This window comes from Taudactylus pleione, unplaced genomic scaffold (genome assembly GCF_031769625.1).
Source record: "Taudactylus pleione unplaced genomic scaffold, aTauple2 ptg000375l, whole genome shotgun sequence".
Lineage (NCBI taxonomy): Eukaryota > Metazoa > Chordata > Amphibia > Anura > Myobatrachidae > Taudactylus > Taudactylus pleione.
This window is the reverse complement of record NW_028284776.1, coordinates 602,501-620,284: the sequence shown is the minus strand read 5'-3', so window position 1 is coordinate 620,284 and position 17,784 is coordinate 602,501. Positions and strand designations below refer to the sequence as shown.

At 44.1% G+C, this 17,784-nt stretch overlaps 1 protein-coding gene across 3 annotated transcripts in view; it reads left to right on the top strand.

Moving 5' to 3' along the window:
- Positions 1–17,784, top strand: part of DLG3 (discs large MAGUK scaffold protein 3) — a 237,297-nt gene that overhangs the window by 118,396 nt on the left and 101,117 nt on the right. The window lies entirely within an intron of this gene.

The window sequence follows — 17,784 nt, the reverse complement described above, 5'->3', positions numbered from 1 at the left end:
CAAAGGGGGCGTGCTGTCAATCACCATCAACAGCACGCCCCCTTTGGTGCGGGACCCATAACGACGGCTTGGCCGTCGTTATTCGGGTCTCGCGCATGCGCACGACGGAGCCGCCTCCGTCGTGCGCATGTGCGCTTGGGCAACATCGACCCGCTTGTGAGCGCTCAGCGCTCGCGAGCGGGTCTGAATCAGGCCCACAGACAAGACAGGATTTCCAACTACTTGCAAAAAGCCATAAAAAGGACAGGACATGATGCAGTATCCCAAAAACACTAAGACTGGGAACTACCACCAAGATGATTTGCTAACCGCAAATCCTAACAACTCTATGTAGGACATAAAAATTTATCTGTTGATATCTAACACACGGTGTAGTATATTTAATTGAACCTAATATTTGAGACCAGTGATTGTCAGAGAGTGGGCCCAAATCAGTTTCCCACTTTAACTTAAGAGGCAAACTCAATTCTGGACAGAATCTATAATTAAGAACTGAATAAATAGAGGACACCATACCCCTAGATCCCACAGTTGAAACTAAGGACTTAACAGGAGAGTGAGAAGACAGGAGAAGACAGGCAAATTGTGTATGTACAGCATGTCGCAGTTGCAAGTATAAAAAAAAGCTGTATTAGGAAATTCAAAGTCAGATTGTAGCTGCTGAAAAGATTTAAAGTTTCCACCCTCATATACTTGACCTAGAGTGCTCACACCCTTCAGAAGCCAAATATTATCCGACGATAATTTAAATAATTCAGGATAAGATCTATTAAACCAAAGAGGGGAATCAGCATCTGTATCAGACCAATCAAAGAGGGTATGAGCGTAACGCGAAATTAACAAAGCCTGACATAGTAAAGGGGGTAATCCAGAGGCAGATATACTAGAAAGTAGAAACAATAAGGGGGCAAGGAAAGCTCCCACCCGCTCAGTCAGGAAGCCCAGTAATGTTGCACCAGTGGAACCAGATACCCAATCATATAAATGAGCTAAGTGGCTATGTAATAAAACCGAAGATTAGAAAGAGCCATCCCCCCAGAAGCCCTAGACCTATAAAGGGCTCTAATGGACATTATAGCAGACCCATGACCCCATATAAAAGAAGAAAGTATACTATCAATAGCTGAAAACACCCTCTTGGGACTGGAGAATGTTGCAGAATATACAGACACTTTGGTTGAATAGACATCTTGAATAAGTTTATTCGTCCCAGAGCCGACAGGGGCATTTTTTCCATACATGGACCTTCACCTTAAAATATAGTCTGAAGCCAGTGGTGTAATCCACACACCCAAGTATTTAAATCTTATGGTCCACTGCAAAGGGCAACACAGTGTCGAAGCTGGATAATTGGCTGAGACAAGATCAGTTTAAAATTGGATCGCAGCGACGCCATCTTGTGACTGGCCGCAAGACGTCATCTTGGAAATGAGATCGCAAGACGCCATTTTGTGAATTGGCGCCCAAGCGCCATTTTGGATAAACTCACAGTTTAGTACATGTGGCGATATTACTATTAGCATCATGCGATTGCATCTTTCACCATTTCTCATACACACATTAATACGCACAATTGCGCTGTTAACTAGTCGCATATTACCGAATGCATAAGATCCTGTATGAAAACGCTGAATATTAGCTTCATGCACATGCATCTGCCCCAAGTTAACTAGCGTCTTTACACCAAACCCCACATACTCACACATTACATATTCACATACAAGGTTCCATAAGCTTTAAGGTATAAGATTCAAGTATGCACATTTATTATAATTGCTAGGAAATAAAGATTATTTCCTAACTAAGGTTTTATAAGTGATAAGTAAGCCATGTTTGGTATTGAACTGATGCGTACTCTCTCTACAGTATATCGATGGAGAGATCACAACATGCATTCTCAATTTATGGACCGCAGAGACTTCAAGCAACAAAATGTACATTATATGAACAACTGTTAGGATTTGCATGGGGCGGGAAACCAGAGACCACCAGTTGTTAGAGGCTGGATTGTGTCTATTTGAACCAACCTGTTAAATGCCTTGTAACATATGCCCTCTCCTTTAGGACCAATGGTATTAGCAACAAAGTTCTCTATTGTGTTGTTTATTCCTGGGGGGTATAAATATGTGTGCTCTGACCCTGGGTTCCTGGTCTTCGTGCTGAATGCTGATTGACGAGGGGTTTCTTGCTGAGGCCTACATCTGGTCCAGAGCGCTGCGTATGTATAACTGTACTTGGGTCTGTATAATTCCTTTGCGCCAAATTGTACTTATAACTAGCGTGTAACTGACTGTACTTTTACTTGAATAATACTTTGTGCTTTGGAACCACAGGTTCTAGGTCTGGAGTCTTTATTTACTGTATAACTGCGTACGCAAAATAGCGTCATCCTTAAAGGTTTATAGGCAGGATATCAGAAGGTATAGGCAGGGGTGTATAGAGGTTCAAAGGTAGTATCGTTAGTTGGGGGCTCATAGTGAAGTCACTTACCCACTCACACGGCACTTACGGTTATCGATTTCTCACCAAAGGGTGGAGTGGCCACATGCAGGGTTTACCTGCAACCGCTCGGTGCTGAGAGATTGCTACCCGTTTTCGTGTGAGCCAGGGATGCTGACTAGAATCCAGGGACAAGAGAGGAAAAAGTTTGTTTTCCTTTGTTGATAGAACCTAACATTTAAAGGGGTGCCGCAGTATTGAACACACGGCTGAGTCGCAGTTTTCCGCACAGTAAAGACGCACTTTTGTGTACGCAGCTAAAGGTTGTCATACGGTTGTGTGGTAGTCGCATTATTGTGTATGCGACTGGTCACACAATAGCGTATACGTACTTCCGGTCGTGCTGCCACGTGTTTAAACAAAGCCGTTGAGGTTTACATTCTTTCAATTGTTGTCAATATCTGGGTTAACGCGTATTTTTCTGTGCAGGAAAAAAGTGTGTAACAGTGAGTATTTGTTGGTAGGGGTAACTTGTTCCCTAAAGTTAGAGGTACCGTATGACCTTTAAGGGCTAAGTGCTAGCCGCTCGGTAAGCAGCTTACCTTTCTATACACAGTAGCAGGTGTGTACATGTTGTTTTTGTTGTAGAGAGGTGCGTGGAAGTAGCCGACTTAAACTTCCATTGGTGTGGAAGTTGCCTTCTTAAATCTTATCCGGGTGTGTGGAGTAGCCTTCTTCAAATCTTCACAGGTGTGTGGGCGCTGCCGTTTAAATCGTCCACAGGTAAGTGAAAGTATCTTGACTGTCTTTCACCAGTTTAAATCTTTATTGAAAAACGTAGGAGTTGTCTCAGAATGGGAGCCATGCAAACAATAGAGATGTTAGACAATGATGTGCTGCTAATTGAAGCGCCGTTTGGATCGGCCCGTCGTATTATGCATACTAAGTACGGTACTTATGCAATAAGGTATTGTGATGTGTGGTTTAAAATGACGATGAAGAGTGTTAGACCGTTTCCCAGAATTGGTAGTTTTGATAAAGATGTATTAGATAATGTCCGGGATCACATCAGTTTGATGCGCTCCCGAGAGAAAAAGGTCAAATATTATGAATGTTTAAAGTTGTGGCAGCATGAAGGGGATGCGTGGCTTAAAAATGCGCAAGCGACGCAAACTAGCGTTGCGAGCGCATTGCCAGAGAATACATCCGCGACGCTGAATTGCAGTGCGGGCGAGCTGCAAAATGGCGCGCACGTGCAGCAAGGTAGCGTTGTGGAAGGTATTGCCAGCAGTTCACGCGCACCACCTCCACCTTATGTGGATGGAGGTGCAAGTACAGTTATCAAAAATACCCATAAAAATGTAACAAGCAATTTGTACCCTCTCTTAAGTAACTATAAAGAAAATGTTCATGATGTGGATGATGAGCCTATTGTAATGTCTGCCATTTCCCATGCTGCACAAATGATAGATGCTACGCCACGACATTCACGAGTGGTGCCGCCATCTCCATCGGTAACAGCAAGGGAAGTGCTAACACCCTCTGCACCCGTAGAGGAAGTTGTTAATACCATACGTAGCAGCAACAGATTAAACCCCCAGCCAGGTAACAAGGTCAAAGGTAGCAGCGCTACCGGTCTGCATCCCATTCGGACAATAACTGTTCCGAATGGAAATGCAGATGCGAACAGTGTAGTGCCCACGAGGGAAGTGGTAATGCATTGTCCTTTGACAAGAGCAGGACTAAATTCCATCATATATGATTTCCCCGATCCCAAAAAGGAACTAGCCAAATGTCAGAGATTTTTGAGGAATTTGGGTAGTTCTCATGAGCCAACTAATAAAGATTGGCGTGTGGTGTTAAGGGCCTGTCTACCACATGACAAAACTTATCACGGATTGTGTATTGGATGGTGACGTTCCCTTAACAGACCAAGTAAACCAAGATAATATTTCAAGCATAATAACTCAATTGGGTATATATTTTCCAGTAGTAGTTAACTGGAACAAAATTTTCACCATAAAGCAAAAGGAGAGTGAATCTGCAGATTATTGCGACCGGGCTCTGCAGACTATCACCCAGTACACTGGGTTAGAAGATATTAAAGATAGCACTCACCACAGGGGAATGATTGTCACCATACTCATGGATGGCCTTAAAGACCCGGGTTCAGACCTCACAGCCTGGCTGGAGGGGAGTCACAATAGATACCCTCATAGAATCCGCCATAGAACATGATAAAAACATCTCAAAGAAGAGAGAGACCCAGAGTGAAAAGCTAATGGCTGTCAGTATCCAAGCTCTGGAAGGAATGAATGTAACATCACAGCCAGTAGACACACCTGCACCTGTACACATACTTGCACCTGAGATTGGTGAGGTTACACGTCCTCACCAATCACGTCCTCACCAATCCCACACCACAGCAAACACATCCTTACCCCACATATCATACACAACCACAGGTCCCTTGCTACCCACAAACTTCATACCTCCCACCATACCCTTATCCTCCATATTCCTACCCACCCACCATCTTTCCCTCTTGCTCAACTCCCACAACAATCCTTTCATCCACCCCGTTCAAAAAGATATTTTAACTGTCATCAAGTGGGACACATAAGTAAGTACTGCAAAGTGAAGAACACCACACATGAACACGGGTTTCCCTTGGGTTCATAGGCAACCCCACTATCTTCTCTCAGGCCTTATATGACTGTTTACAATCTTTTCAACCTGCCAATGGATCTGTTCTAATGTAAAATGTGGACAATTTATTGTTGTATTTAGGTCATGTTTAAATTATATTAAACTGTTGTGCTTTATCTCTCACACACAGGACACCAGGTTGCTAAAGATAAACGGCAGCCATGCCAGGCTAAGGTCAAATACTCGGAATACTATCCAACCCAGGGGCCCAGGCATTATTTAGAGCAATAGCTATTAATAACAAGATTTAATTGCAGGAACCTGTATGCAGATACTATGCCCTCATTCAGAGGCGGTCGGAGGATGCAAGCGGTCGCTCAGAAACTGGGCGGCCGCTTGCATCCTGACCGGCCGCCTCTGTTTCGGTTGTTAGGCTATGGGTTTACACCCACAGCTCTAACGACCGCTAGGGTGATGGTCGCGATGGTCATAGACCATCGCGACCATCAGGGCTTACGACGAGACCCTAGGGTAGGGTCTCACTTGTCGTAAGCCCCAGAGAGCTTCTGGCTCTGTCAGAGCCGGAAGCTCTCCACTGACATCACTAGTGATGTCAGTGGGGCCTCCCCCAACGGCAGGCGTTCCCATGGGAACGCCTCCGTTTGGGCTGCCACCCCCCCCTCCCGGCCCGCCTTCCAAACGGGGTGAGCTGTCAATCAACATCGACAGCTCGCCCCATTTGGAAAGAGACCCGCTACGACCGGCGCTGTCGGTCGTAGCGGGTCTCACACCTGCGCACGAAGGAGCCGGCTCCCTCGTACGCATGCACACTGGACAAACATTAAGGCGGCCGTGCGGTCGTAGACCGTACGGCCGCCTCTGAATGAAGCCCAATATCCCTAGAATTATTCAAGGTGATAGGGGGACTCATTTTACAGGTGACGTTTCCCAGAACATGTGTAAGGTGATGGGTAATAAAACCAAGATCGTTCCAGACTGTCATTTCTTTTATGTGTCCCCCCCTTTGAGATACAAAGATGAATAAGAATAACAGAAATTGAAAGTGTTATTAACTAACATGTCTAATCAAACTGTCATGATGTCAAACCTGTGGAATATGTTATGATCCGAATTTTTTTAGCTCAGGTCGTTTGACTGATTGCTGGAAAGGTCCGTATCTGACGATTGTTGACAAAGTACCACATCCTCAAAGGGTGGCCGGGGAAGATACGTGGGTCCATTCCACTCACTATAGGGAGGTTAACCAACCGGTGGAGATACAAGGCGGAGACGAGGCCAATAACGTGGACCTGTCAATTGTGAGCTTGTGCCGAAAGGATTAAAAAGGTGACGGTGAGATACCTGAGCTAAAGAAATGTGTAGATCAGTGCTCCCAGCAATGGAGTGGTCTGCTGAGGTCATCCTAGTTCTTTCTTCCAGAGTTTCTGTCATGATGATCTGTTTGGGGATACCCAGTTTCTGTGATGGAGGACCGATAGAGGAGATGGGAGCTGATGGCAGCGCTATGCCAATCAGGGGAGTGTCTGACCAATCTTAGTACTGTTACTGTTATTCTGGATACTCGGGGATGGTGTAAAAGTTTCTCGTCTGAAGATTCCTGTATTTGTGAGCTTTGTGGGTCCCTAGTTGATGAGAATTGTTTCCAGCGGTGCCAGCCTAAATATAACCCGTACTGGGGTGGGTATCCTTTAGAGGATTATCATAGCATGGTAGGCAAAGTGTTAAATCAAACTGATTGCTGGGTGTGTTCACATGTGCCACAGGGACAGCATAATGTAGGGTTGGTGCCATTTCCGCTGAATATCACGGAAATTTTAGAATTACAGAAAGGGAAAACATTGGATGGAAAATTCCTCTCATCCAAACCACCTAATTTCAAACTATATCAATTCCAAGTAGATAGATCACTTTTGTGTTTAAACATAACCAACCCCAATAAACTCGGGAGTTGGGAAGTGACAGGGAATAATCAGACGATGACCTTCTCACAAAGAGCTGATAATGAGTCCATAAACCATGATCTGTTACGCTCAATTAAATCTAGTGGGAGACATTTTAGGTACCGGTATGCATTGAGTTCCACCAAATAAATTATTGGTAAGGTGCCAGATGGTTATTGTGCTAAAATAATACAGCCAGAAACTTGCATGTACCAGATGGAAGACCCAGAAATAGGATTGTTTGCAAGGGAAATGTGTTTAATGATAATGATGCATACCATTCCTTATGTTCTCCCTGATAATGTATATTTTATATGTGGAAGAAAAGCGTATAAGTGGCTCTCCCCGAGTTCCGAAGGTTTGTGTTACCTGGGAAGAGTAGTCCCAGAAGTTATGACCCTCACACATGTTGAAATGCTTGGTATACATAAAAACACACCATCACCATATCTTCACACGCAATATGAACACAGAGGCAAACAAAATATGATACCGGGTGACGTGCATAAAGCCACTCAGTTAATTAGTGAGACAACTGGCTTTCAAGTTTTAGTCGCATTGGATCCCACCGGGATCGCTCGGGGTACATTAAATTTTAGATATATTCAGGAACTTGCTAAATTAATAGATAATATCACCGAGATGTACGATGACACATTCAGGTATACAGGGAGAGAATTGCAAGCGTACAAGAAAGAACTGGTGCAACACAGGCTAGTGTTGAATTATTTAACTGCTGTTACTGGAGGGTATTGCGTAACGTTGGCCACCCAATTTGGAGTAAAATGTTGCACCTATGTCACCAATAATACCATGACCCTAAGGAAGTGATAGACCGGAAGATGGATGAAATTCTGCAGTTAAAATGGGAAATTCGTAAGGACCATAATGCTTCAGTGGCTGAAGTAGGGGAGAAGATAGAAGGATGGGTTTCATGGCTGAACCCAGTGAAATGGTTCTCAGGTCTAGGGGAATGGGTCCAGGAAGTGATCGCCAGCATCGGCAAATTCTTAATCCTTATACTGATTGTCATCATAATAATTGGCATATGTGTCCGGTGTGTTCCTATTGTATTGAAGTGTGGAAAATGTAAAAATAGAGTAAAACGAAAGAACGAAATTATGATGGTGGTCAGTATGAATACTGAGGTAAATACAGAACTGCATTACAACCCTGAACTAGGAAATACCATCATTTAATGTATTATATTTAGACATGCATAGAATGTATTATTGAAATGTTATTTTAAAACACCTCAGATAATGTAAAGTCTCAAATTTCCCCTTCAAGACTACCTTTATAGGACTGGTGTATCCCCACACCTTTCACATGATCTTCCAAGATCCGTGGTGTGCGATAATAGTAGTTTTATGTCCCCACTCAGAGACACATTATTGATGGATTAAGAACCACCTTGTGCCATCCCATAATAACACTAAATAGTATATAAATGTAAGCCTAAATTATATTTTAAAATCATATTGTGATAGTATGTTGTTCGCTATCAAAGGGTGGACTGTCGAAGCTGGATAATTGGCTGAGACAAGATCAGTTTAAAATTTGATCGCAGCGACACCATCTTAGAAATGAGATCGCAAGACGCCATTTTGTGAATGGCCGCCCAAGCGCCATTTTAGATAAACTCACACTTTAGTACATGTGGCGATATTACTATTAGCATCATGCGATTGCATCTTTCACCATTTCTCATACACACATTAATACGCACAATTGCGCTGTTAACTAGTCGCATATTACCGAATGCATAAGATCCTGTATGAAAACGCTGAATATTAGCTTCATGCACACGCATCTGTCCCAAGTTAACTAGCGTCTTTACATCAAACCCCACATACTCACACATTACATATTCACATACAAGGTTCCATAAGCTTTAAGGTATAAGATTCAAGTATGCACATTTATTATAATTGCTAGGAAATAAAGATTATTTCGTAACTAAGGTTTTATACGTGATAAGTAAGCCCCCTCGCATTGCGTGAGAATGTAGTACCTGCAACCTCTTGTTACTGAGAGATCACTACCCGTTTTCGTGTGAGCCAGGGACGCTGACTAGAATCCAGGGACAAGGTTTGTTTTCCTTTGTTGATAGAACCTAACATTTAAAGGGGTGCCGCAGTATTGAACACGCGGCTGAGTCGCAGTTTTGCACACAGTAAAGACGCACTTTTGTGTACGCAGCTAAAGGTTGTCATACGGTTGTGTGGTAGTCGCATTATTGTGTATGCGACTGGTCGCACAATAGCGTATACGTACTTCCGGTCGTGCTGCCACGTGTTTAAACAAAGCCGTTGAGGTTTACATTCTTTCAATTGTTGTCAATATCTGGGTTAACGTGTATTTTTCTGCGCAGGAAAAAAGTGTGTAACAGTGAGTATTTGTTGGTAGGGGTAACTTGTTCCCTAAAGTTAGAGGTACCGTATGACCTTTAAGGGCTAAATGCTAGCCGCTCGGTAAGCAGCTTACCTTTCTATACACAGTAGCAGGTGTGTACATGTTGTTTTTGTTGTAGAGAGGTGTGTGGAAGTAGCCGACTTAAACTTCCATAGGTGTGGAAGTTGCCTTCTTAAATCTTATCCGGGTGTGTGGAGTAACCTTCTTCAAATCTTCACAGGTGTGTGGGCGCTGCCGTTTAAATCGTCCACAGGTAAGTAAAAGTATCTTGACTGTCTTTCACCAGTTTAAATCTTTATTGAAAAACGTAGGAGTTGTCTAATAATGGGAGCCATGCAAACAATAGAGATGTTAGACAATGATGTGCTGCTAATGGAAGCGCCGTTTGGATCGGCCCGTCGTATTATGCATGCAATAAGGTATTGTGATGTATGGTTTAAAATGACGATGAAGAGTGTTAGACCGTTTCCCAGAATTGGTAGTTTTGATAAAGATGTATTAGATAATGTCCGGGATCACATCAGTTTGATGCGCTCCCGAGAGAAAAAGGTCAAATATTATGAATGTTTAAAGTTGTGGCAGCATGAAGGGGATGCGTGGCTTAAAAATGCGCAAGCGACGCAAATTAGCGTTGCGAGTGCATTGCCAGAGAATACATCCGCGACGCTGAATTGCAGTGCGGGCGAGCCGCAAAATGGCGCGCACGTGCAGCAAGGTAACGTTGCGGAAGGTATTGCCAGCAGTTATCCTTATGTGGATGGAGGTGCAAGTACAGTTATCAAAAATACCCATAAAAATGTAACAAGCAATTTGTACCCTCTCTTAAGTAACTATAAAGAAAATGTTCATGATGTGGATGATGAGCCTATTGTAATGTCTGCCATTTCCCATGCTGTACAAATGATAGATGCTACGCCACGACAATCACGAGTGGTGCTGCCATCTCCATCGGTAACAGCAAGGGAAGTGCTAACACCCTCTGCACCTGTAGAGGAAGTTGTTAATACCATACGTAGCAGCAACAGATTAAACCCCCAGCCAGGTAACAAGGTCGAAGGTAGCAGCGCTACCGGTCTGCATCCCATTCGGACAATAACTGTTCCGAATGGAAATGCAGATGCGAATGGTATAGTTCCCACGAGGGAAGTGGTAATGCATTGTCCTTTGACAAGAGCAGAACTAAATTCCATCATATATGATTTCCCCGATCCCAAAAAGAAACTAGCCAAATGTCAGAGATTTTTGAGGAATTTGGGTAGTTCTCATGAGCCAACTAATAAAGATTGGCGTGTGGTGTTAAGGGCCTGTCTACCACGTGACAAAATTTATCACGGATTGTGTATTGGATGGTGACGTTCCCTTAACAGACCAACTAAACAAAGATAATATTTCAAGCATAATAACTCAATTGGGTATATATTTTCCAGTAGTAGTTAACTGGAACAAAATTTTCACCATAAAGCAAAAGGAGAGTAAATCTGCAGATTATTGCGACCGGGCTCTGCAGACTATCACCCAGTACACTGGGTTAGAAGATATTAAAGATAGCACTCACCACAGGGGAATGATTGTCACCATACTCATGGATGGCCTTAAAGAAGACTTGGTATTGTACTGTTGAGAGAGTACTGTTGCGTACTCTCTCAACAGTATTCCGGTAATATTGATGGAGAGATCGCAACATGCATTCTCAACTTATGGACCGCAGAGACTTCAAGCAACAAAATGTACATTATATGAACAACTGTTAGGATTTGCATGAGGCGGGAAACCATAGACCACCAGTTGTCAGAGGCTGGATTGTGTCTATTTGAACCAACCTGTTAAATGCCTTGTAAAATATGCCCTCTCCTTTAGGACCAATGGTATTAGCAACAAACTTCTCTATTGTGTTGTTTATTCCTGGCGGATATAAATATGTGTGCTCTGACCCTGGGTTCCTGGTCTTCGTGCTGAATGCTGATTGACAAGGGGTTTCTTGCTGAGGCCTACATCTGGTCCAGAGCGCTGCGCATGTATAACTGTACTTGGGTCTGTATAATTCCTTTGCGCCAAATTGTACTTATAACTAGCGTGTAACTGACTGTACTTTTACTTGAATAATACTTTGTGTTTTGGAACCACAGGTTCTAGGTCTGGAGTCTTTATTTATTGTATAACTGCGTACGCAAAATAGCGTCATCCTTAAAGGTTTATAGGCAGGATAACAGAAGGTATAGGCAGGGGTGTATAGAGGTTCAAAGGCAGTATCGTTAACAGCTGCTCTCGTTCAGGAATACGGCCGAAAATGGGGAATATGCTAGATTTATCCCAATTGATAAGCAATCCTGAAAAAACACCAAACAATTCAATAATACGCAACACTGATTCCAATGAATCCTCTGAATCCTTTAAAAACAAAAGCATATTGTCTGCATATAGGGCCACAATATCCTCAACTGCACCAATTTTAATACCTTGAACATCAGGATCTGCACGTAATAAACAAGCCAGTGGCTCAATAGCTATAGCAAAAAGGGCAGGAGACAGCGGACAACCCTGGCGAGTCCCCATTGCTAAAGGGAAAGAAGCTGACATATACCCATTTACAGACACTACCGATTCTACCGAGTCGAAGGCCTTGGTGGCATCCAAAGACATCACCACTGCCTCCTCCCTGAGCATGTCACTTCTTTGCAAATGATAAAATAATCTACAAAGATTCTGGGCCATAGACTTCCCCGGCATAAAACCAGTCTGGTCAGGATGAATAAGTGACGTGATTACTAAATTCAAATGTGTAGCAAGTATTTTGGCCAAAATTTTGACATCGGTAGTTAACAAAGAAATAGGACGGTAAGACTCAGGTAGAGTCCTTCCCAGGTTTGATTAATACTACAATAATAGCTTCAGACATAGAAGGCGGAAGAGATCCCCATTCAAATAAAGACCTGAACAGGTCCAATAAATACGGAACAAAGTAATCTTTAAATTGTCTGTATACTTCCATAGGAATCCCATCACTGCCAGGGGCCTTAGAGGCGGGGAAAGAAGAAATAGCTGCATCAATTTCCTCCAACTAGCGTTCCCGCTAGGCTTTTTTAGCGGGGCGCGGCGTCCTGCTCTCCTTCTGGAGGGCAAAAAGCGCCCTGCCCTCCATCAGAAGGACAAAAAGCGCCCTGCTCTCACAGCCTGCGGGTCCACCCGCGGGTCGCAATGTCCCGCGGGTGGGGAAATGTGCGGTGACCCGGTCACAGCCGGTGAATAGACACCTGGCGCATGCGCCCGGCATCTATTCTCCCTGTCAGCAGCGCTTGGGGGCTGCCCGGCGTGTCCGTACGTGACGGGCACAACCCTAGAGTGCTCCAACTACTCCCTCTGGGCACAACTCACGATTAAGGGTCGATTGAGATAGGATATATTGAGACTCCAGCTGTGAGCACAGGAGTTCAAGTCGGGTCTCCCCCTCCTATTATGCGTTTTAATTTCAGAAATATGCTTAGTAAAGGAGCCCCGCATATAAGCTTTAAAAGCATCATGCCTACTAGTAGGATTCGGATGGGATTGGAAAGATTATCTGAATTAAAGTCCTTCCATGCTGCAACATGATCAGGACTAGCCCCATTATGTACAACCAAAATGGGTGCAATTTCCAGAAGCTAACCCCTTATCCTGGGACATGTTTAAGGTAAGTAATACAGGGGAGTGGTCGGAGATACCTCTGGATAAATAATCCACCCCAGATACCATGGACAATATACTAGGGGAAATCAAAACCATGTCTATACGAGACAACGTATGGAAGGAAGCAGATTGACATGAGTACTGAGTAGTAGATGGGTTCCTGCAATGCCAGACATCAATCAAATCTAGTTCAGCAACAAGATTGGCAAACAGAGTGGGCGAAGGAGAAGGCACAACAATATAAGCAATTTCCCTCCACCGATCCTAATGTCGATCCATAACATTATTAAAGTCGCCTATACATATCACAGGGGTACCATTGGATTGGCCAATGAATAGAGCAGCCTGTCGAAGAACTTCATTATTGTATGGAGGAGGAATGTATACAGCCAATATATGAAGGAGGATATGATCAATAGTGGCCCAGAGAAAGACAAACCTACCATGGGTATCAACTAGACTAGATTCCAAACTGAATTGTAAGGACTTTTTAATGAGGACCGAAACCCCCCTCGCATTGTGTGAGAATGTAGAATGGTACATATGCCCAACCCAAGGTTTCTTAAGTGCCAAAACTTTACTACCGCATAAGTGGGTTTCTGACAAACCTATAATTTCAGCATGAAACTTCTTAATTTGAGACATAACCAGCGAACGTTTAATTTTGTCATTTAAACCCGAACGTTCCAACCAAGGAATCGGAATGCACCACCATAAGCAATCATCGGATCTCAAACACAGCATCAAAAAACAGGATAAAATAAAATACATAATGAGATGGCTCAATGCGGGCCCAAGCAACCATATCAAACATAGATAGCATAGTAGGCCACGAGAAACAGAGAGTAAAACATACAGTATATATACTGATGACCTAAAGAAAAGGAAACAAAACAAACAAACTGTCCCAACCCTAACCCACCCTGTATAACCTACATAACCTGCGGTATACCTAATCCCCATGCCCTTACCACCCCCCTAAAAACTAGCGAAAAACAAACTAATAACCCAATCTAGACCCTATGTAGAGCACATACTATTGAGGGTATAGAAAATAAATTTCTATAACTATATCCAGCAGGAGACTCCCTTAGAATATAATTATAACCGGTCCCCTTGTGGAACAATCATTTATAAATCTTACATCGAAAACATAATATTAACCGAATTAGAGTACTATACAACACAGTACAATATAGATCAACATACCATATTATACAAAAATAGAACACTCAATAAAATATCAAATAATAGAACAGAAAATAAATAAATAAAGGGTTTGCATAAGTTACTACAGAAGCCTGTAGCAGTGTGTATATCAGCACCCAGATTGAGAGATTCAAACAATTTGAAACAAAGAAATTTCAACTAGGAGCACGGGCTGCCTCTCCAACCATGCCTCCACATCGTGGAGAGTAGCAAAGAAATGAGTAGTATTATTATGCACCACTCGCAGTCTCGCAGGAAACAACATGGAGTACTGGATACTGTCCCGGAGTTTACGCTTGACTTGCAAGAACTGCGAGCGACTCTTATGCACCTCCAATGCGAAATCCGGGAAAACTGAAACAGAATGGTTCTCAAACTGCAGCGGACCCTTGCTACGGGCCAAACGAAGAACAGTGTCCCGATCTTTAAAGTGTAGCAGATGGGAAATGAAGGTTCTAGCAGGAGCTCCAGGTGGAGGAGGTCTGGAGGGGAGCCTGTGGGCACGCTCCACAGCAAATTGGGGACTGAAAGCCTCACAGGTAAATAGATGACTTAGCCAGTCCTTGAGAGATTTATCAGGAGTAGAGCCCATCGACCTCTCAGGAAGCCCAACAAGACGGATATTGTTGCGTCTGAGCCGAGCCTCAGCATCAGAAAGTTTAGCTTGAATGGATGCCACCAGAGAAGACAAATCCTCAACTTTATGCTTTAATGGGGAGGTGACATCTTCCAGATCCGAAATGCGGTGCTCCGCTTCACCCACTCTCTCCCTTATTTTTTATAGATACTGGCAGAGCAGGGACACATCAATCTGAACCTGGTCAATTTTTTCAGTAACTCGTTGCTCAGAAGTAGAAATGGCCTGTAAAATTTGCTGAGTGGAATGTGACGCACCGCTATGGTCAGCATCACCCTCAAGAGGTGGAGGGGAGGGGGGTCAGCCACAACCTGATTAGATGATTGAGGTGCCTGAGAGGTTCTGGCATATTTCTCCAGCCTGGTAGCAGCCCCAGTGGCATTGCCAGTTTTCCCCATGTTGATACTAATAATATGAGGGCACTCCACACACACTATAATGTAAGAGAGGCACTATGAAGACCAGCAACTGCAGAGGTAGTGACTGTATGCTAACAGCCTGCAGCACAGCTATTATGAATTTAATATGCTCCACCTTTTAGGAACCAAGAGGCACTCTTAGTCAGACAGGAAGGATATAATCCAAAAGTCACCAACAATAGGGAGCACTGTAGACTAACAGCTGCATCAGGGGAGCAGTACACAGCAGGAGTAGTATAATGGAGGAGCACAGCCCAGGAGATGCCAGGTTCCAAGATGGCGGCCGCACAGTGACTCATCAAACCAGAGACCCAGCGGAGGAGCGGCAACAGGCAGCAAACTCCCCCCAACACCGGCGACAGCAGAGCGGAGCGCCTCGGATGGAGTATAACAGCTGCAGGAGGAGGTAATGTTCAGTCTCGCGGCAACGGCCCGCACACGTCATGAGCACCCACGGACAGGAGAGCAGACACCGCCACAGGCCTCAAGACACCCCTACATTAGATGCAGTCACAGCAAGGCACTGGAGTCACCCACGCGAGACATTGGAGGCCGCAGGAGATGTACCCACACCAGCAGGTAAGTTGTCAGCCCTAGACCACCGGGGGAACAAGATGAAAACCCGGAGAATCCGCGGGAGCTACAGCACGACGCTGTCACTCCATGCTATGCCAAGCTACGTCCCTGCTGTCTGGTCTATTTACTCACTTTTACTATGCATTCCAGCCCCATGCCCCCCTTCACTGCAAATACTGGTTACCAGTGCGTGTCAAATTCAATCGTGTTTCACATGCATTGTCACTGCATCTTCCTAACACCAGTGGGTAACTACCTAATAGATATGTTCTTATATGGTACAAATAACAAACATATATATCAGTAATGTTTCTCCTAGTAGTGAAAATGTGTTTCCAGCAAGGCTGTTTATCATTCCACCGACATTGTATTTGCTCAAAATAGTTTGAGCAGTCTTCATATCTGTCAGTCATGTGCTCCTCCATGTGGGTAATAATAACGTAGAAAAGAGAGGGGGGTTTTAACCCCCTATTGTTCCTCAGCACACTGAATTGTACTAGCAACAACATATGAACACTATATGGTAATAGAAATCAGAGATATTGGTTGCATGCATTTGCAAATACATGGGAAGCTGCTAGGCCTCTTCACTGCTTCTCTGTCACTAGCAATCCCTAACACTAAGAGGTTCACGTCCAGGGCGCAGTGCACCCCAAAAATCCAGCCAGGGACCCCCCCAGGGCATCACACAAAAATGGAAAAAGAGTGATAGTGCAGTGTAAAGTATAGATGTGTGCGAGTAATCAATAACTGTGGAATGAGTGGTTAAAATATATATGAAAAAATACATGAATAATAAACAAACATTAAAAGGTGATGTGAAAAGTAACTATGTGTATTACGTGGTGATGCCCTGAGGAGGCTCAGTCAGAGTGCATTTATTATGAGGCTTTAATTGTAATATATTACATCTAATAATAACAAAAGCAGCAAGTAGGGACAGTCACTGGGCCTGATACAGACCCGCTCGGGAGCACTATGCGCTCGCAAATGGGTCGATGGTGGCCCAGTGCGCATGCGCATGACGGAGCCGGCTCCGTCGTGGGCATGCGCGAGACCCGGATAGCAACGGGCAAACCGTCGCTCCGGGTCTCGTACCAAAGGGGGCGTGCTGTTGATGTTCAGTGACAGCACGCCCCCTTTGGTGGGCGGGCCAGGGGAGTGGCTGCCCAAACAGAGGCGTTCCCATGTGAACGCCTCCATTTGGGGGCGGCGCCACTGAAATCACGAGTGATGTCAGTGGGAGAGATTTCTCTCTGTGGCTTGCGGCAACGAGACCCTACCACAAGGGTCTCGTCGCAAGCCTGATGGTCTTGACCATCGCGACCATCTTTCTGGCCGCTCGCTATGGCTGTGGGTGGTCACCCACAGCTAAGCGAGCGGCCAGGAGGCAGCTCTAAAAATCAAAAAGGCTGGCCCTGATTCAGAGCGAGTGCTCTTTCAGAGCGCCCGGCTCTGAATCAGGCCCAATGTTATTAATTGACCTTCGTATCCCTAGTGTTGTTCTTAGTTGTGGATGGTTAATCATTGGTGTATGTATCTTTTCACCTTTGAAATACAGATGTGCTTTTAGTAGCAGAAACATTCTTGTCACAAAGATATAATTCTGTACTACTATGTGTATTGCAAAATCAAAAACAATATGTCATCGTGTTTTTTATTAAACATTGCAGTGTACACAGTTCTTGGCCAAATTTCCAGAATGCTAGTGTGGTGTCGATCTAGACCATTTATTTTATTTATTTAGTATTTAGTAATCAATGGTCCTGGAGTTCCCACTAATCTTTTATTCTTACCCTACTGTAGTCTTTCATTC